Raw genomic sequence first — 4816 nt, forward strand, 5'->3', positions numbered from 1 at the left:
GTGCCAAAACAATTTTTGGGGATTTCCGTGGTCTAGGATGCAGGTTAATGCCCCTTATAGGCTACAAATGTTTTTGGGACATTCAGAGCTCTCTGACAGTTTTTTGAGACACCAACATTTTCTGGACTTTAGGGGGTCTAGGATGCCTGTAAACCCCCTTTTTTGGGCCTCCAAAGTTTTCTACATTTTTGCAGCCCTAAGATGCATTTTAAGGCATTTTTGGGGCTGCTAACATATTCTGAACTTTCAGGGTGTAAGATGCATTTTTTGTGCCAAAACAATTATTGGGGATTTCAGTGGTCTAGGATGCAGGTTAATGCCCCTTATAGGCTACAAATATTTTTGGGACATTCAGAGCTCTCTGACAGTTTTTTGGGACACCAACATTTTCTGGACTTTAGGGGGTCTAGGATGCCTGTAAACCCCCTTTTTTGGGTCTCCAAAGTTTTCAACATTTTTGCAGCCTAAGATGCATTTTAAGGCCTTTTTTGGGCTGCTATCATATTCTGAACTTTCAGTGGTGCAGGATGCATGTTATTTCCATAAATATTTTTGGGAATTTCAGTGGTCTAGGATGCGGGTTAATGCCCATTTCAGGCTGCAAATGTTTTTGGGATATTCAGAGCTCCCTGACACCGTTTTTGGGCAACCAACATTTTCTGGACTTTAGGGGGTCTAGGATGCTTGTAAACCCCTTTTTTGGGCCTCCAAAGTTTTCAACATTTTTGTAGCCTAAAATGGATTTTAAGGCCTTTTTTTGGCTGCTATCATATTCTGAACTTTCAGGGGTGTAGGATGCATTTTTTCGGGCACAAAATATTTTTGGGGATTTCAGTGGTCTAGGATGCGGGTTAATGCCCATTTCAGGCTGCAAATGCTTTTTGGACATTCAGAGCTTTCTGACACAGTTTCAAGGCCACCAACATTTTCTGGACTTTAGGGGGTCTACGATGCCTGTAAACCCCTTTTTTGGACCTCCAAAGTTTTCAACATTTTTGCAGCCTAAGAAGCATTTTAAGGCCTTTTTTGGGCTGCTAACATATTCTGAACTTTCAGCGGTGTAGGATTCTTTTTTCGTGCCATAAATATTTTTGGGAATTTCAGTGGTCTAGGATGAGGGTTAATGCCCATTTCAGGCTGCAAATGTTTTTGGGATATTCAGAGCTCTCTGACACCGTTTTTGGGCCACCAACATTTTCTGGACTTTAGGGGGTCTAGGATGCCTGTAAACCCCTTTTTTGGGCCTCCAAAGTTTTCAACATTTGTGCAGCCTAAGATGCATTGTAAGGCCTTTTTTGAGCTGCTAACATATTTTGAAATTTCAGGGGTTAGGATGCTTTTTTCGTGCACAAAATATTTTTGGGATTTTCAGTGCTCTAGGATGCGGGTTAATGCCCCTTTCAGGCTGCAAATGTTTTTGAGACATTCAGAGCTCTCTGACCCTGTTTTTGGGCCACCAACATTTTCTGGACTTTAGGGGGTCTAAGATGCCTTTAAACCCCTTTTTTGGGCCGCCAAAGTTTTCTGCATGTTTGCAGCCCTAAAATGCATTTTAAGGCATTTTTTGGGCTGCTAAAATATTCTGAACTTTCAGGATGTAAGATGCATTTTTTGTGCCAAAACAATTTATGGGAATTTCAGTGGTCTAGGATGCGGGTTAATGCCCATTTCAGGCTGCAAATGGTTTTGGGACATTCAGAGCTCTCTGACACAGTTTTTGGGCCACCAACATTTCTGGACTTTAGGGGGTCTAGGATGACTGTAAACCCCTTTTTTGGGCCTCTAAAGTTTTCAACATTTTTGCAGCCTAAGATGCATATTAAGGCCTTTTTTGGGCTGCTAACATATTCTGAACTTTCAGTGGTGTAGGATGCATTTTTCGTGCCATAAATATTTTTGGGAATTTCAGTGGTCTAGGATGGGTTAATGCCCATTTCAGGCTGCAAATGTTTTTGGGATATTCAGAGCTCTCTGACACCGTTTTTGGGCCACCAACATTTTCTGGACTTTAGGGGGTCTAGGATGCCTGTAAACCCCTTTTTTGGGCCTCCAAAGTTTTCTACATTTTTGCAGCCCTAAGATGCATGTTATGGCCTTTTTTGGGCTGCTAACATATTCTGAACTTTCAGCGGTGTAGGATGCGTTTTTCCTGCCATAAATATTTTTGGGAATTTCAGTGGTCTAGGATGCGGGTTAATGCCCATTTCAGGCTGCAAATGTTTTTGGGACATTCAGAGCTTTCTGACACAGTTTTTAGGCCACCAACATTTTCTGGACTTTAGGGGTCTAGGATGCCTGTAAAACCCTTTTTTGGACCTCCAAAGTTTTCAATATTTTTGCAGCCTAAGATGCATTTTAAGGCCTTTTTTGGGCTGCTAACATATTCTGAACTTTCAGCGGTGTAGGATGCATTTTTCGTGCCATGAATATTTTTGGGAATTTCAGTGGTCTAGGATGCGGTTTAATGCCCATTTCAGGCTGCAAATTTTTTTGGGACATTCAGAGCTTTCTGACACAGTTTTTCGGCCACCAACATTTTCTGGACTTTAGCGGGTCTAGGATGCCTGTAAACCCCTTTTTTGGGCCTCCAAAGTTTTCTGCATGTTTGCAGCCCTAAAATGCATTTTAAGGCATTTTTTGGGCTGCTAACATATTCTGAACTTTCAGGATGTAAGATGCATTTTTTGTGCCAAAACAATTTTTGGGAATTTCAGTGGTCTAGGATGCAGGTTAATGCCCCTTATAGGCTACAAATATTTTTGGGACATTCAGAGCTCTCTGACAGTTTTTTGGGACACCAACATTTTCTGGACTTTAGGGGGTCTAGGATGCCACAAAACCCCCTTTTTTGGGCCTCCAAAGTTTTCTACATTTTTGCAGCCCTAAGATGCATTTTAAGGCATTTTTGGGGCTGCTAACATATTCTGAACTTTCAGGGTGTAAGATGCATTTTTCGTGCCAAAACTATTTTTGGGAATTTCAGTGGTCTAGGATGCAGGTTAATGCCCCTTATAGGCTACAAATGTTTTTGGGACATTCAGAGGTCTCTGACAGTTTTTTGGGCCACCAACATTTTCTGGACTTTAGGGGGTCTAGGATGCCTGTAAACCCCTTTTTTGGACCGCCAAAGTTTTCAATATTTTTGCAGCCTAAGTTGCATTTTAAGGCCTTTTTTGGGCTGCTAACATATTCTGAACTTTCAGTGGTGTAAGATGCATTTTCCGTGCCAAAACTACTTTTGGGAATTTCAGTGGTCTAGGATGCAGGTTAATGCCCCTTATTGGCTATACATGTTTTTGGGACATTCAGAGCTCTCTGACAGTTTTTTGGGACACCAACATTTTCTGGACTTTAGGGGGTCTAGGATGCCACAAAACCCCCTTTTTTGGGCCTCCAAAGTTTTCTACATTTTTGCAGCCCTAAGATGCATTTTAAGGCATTTTTGGGGCTGCTAACATATTCTGAACTTTCAGGGTGTAAGATGCATTTTTCGTGCCAAAACTATTTTTGGGAATTTCAGTGGTCTAGGATGCAGGTTAATGCCCCTTATTGGCTATACATGTTTTTGGGACATTCAGAGCTCTCTGACAGTTTTTTGGGCCACCAACATTTTCTGTACTTTAGGGGGTCTAGAATGACTGTAAACCCCTTTTTTGGGCCTCCAAAGTTTTCTGCATGTTTGCAGCCCTAAAATGCATTTTAAGGCATTTTTTGGGCTGCTAACATATTCTGAACTTTCAGGATGTAAAATGCATTTTTTGTGCCAAAACAATTTTTGGGGATTTCAGTGGTCTAGGATGCAGGTTAATGCCCCTTGTAGGCTACAAATGTTTTTGGGACATTCAGAGCTCTCTGACAGTTTTTTGAGACACCAACATTTTCTGGACTTTAGGGGGTCTAGGATGCCTGTAAACCCCCTTTTTTGGGCCTCCAAAGTTTTCTACATTTTTGCAGCCCTAAGATGCATTTTAAGGCATTTTGGGGCTGCTAACATATTCTGAACTTTCAGGGTGTAAGATGCATTTTTTGTGCCAAAACGATTTTTGGGGATTTCAGTGGTCTAGGATGCGGGTTAATGCCCATTTCAGGCTGCAAATGTTTTTGGGATATTCAGAGCTCCCTGACACCGTTTTTGGGCAACCAACATTTTCTGGACTTTAGGGGGTCTAGGATGCTTGTAAACCCCTTTTTTGGGCCTCCAAAGTTTTCAACATTTTTGTAGCCTAAGATGGATTTTAAGGCCTTTTTTTGGCTGCTATCATATTCTGAACTTTCAGGGGTGTAGGATGCATTTTTTCGGGCACAAAATATTTTTGGGGATTTCAGTGGTCTAGGATGCGGGTTAATGCCCATTTCAGGCTGCAAATGCTTTTTCGACATTCAGAGCTTTCTGACACAGTTTCAAGGCCACCAACATTTTCTGGACTTTAGGGGGTCTACGATGCCTGTAAACCCCTTTTTTGGACCTCCAAAGTTTTCAACATTTTTGCAGCCTAAGAAGCATTTTAAGGCCTTTTTTGGGCTGCTAACATATTCTGAACTTTCAGCGGTGTAGGATTCTTTTATCGTGCCATAAATATTTTTGGGAATTTCAGTGGTCTAGGATGAGGGTTAATGCCCATTTCAGGCTGCAAATGTTTTTGGGATATTCAGAGCTCTCTGACACCGTTTTTGGGCCACCAACATTTTCTGGACTTTAGGGGGTCTAGGATGCCTGTAAACCCCTTTTTTGGGCCTCCAAAGTTTTCAACATTTGTGCAGCCTAAGATGCATTTTAAGGCCTTTTTTGAGCTGCTAACATATTTTGAAATTTCAG

This window comes from Ambystoma mexicanum, chromosome 12, assembly GCF_040938575.1.
Source record: "Ambystoma mexicanum isolate Mex_15411 chromosome 12, UKY_AmexF1_1, whole genome shotgun sequence".
Lineage (NCBI taxonomy): Eukaryota > Metazoa > Chordata > Amphibia > Caudata > Ambystomatidae > Ambystoma > Ambystoma mexicanum.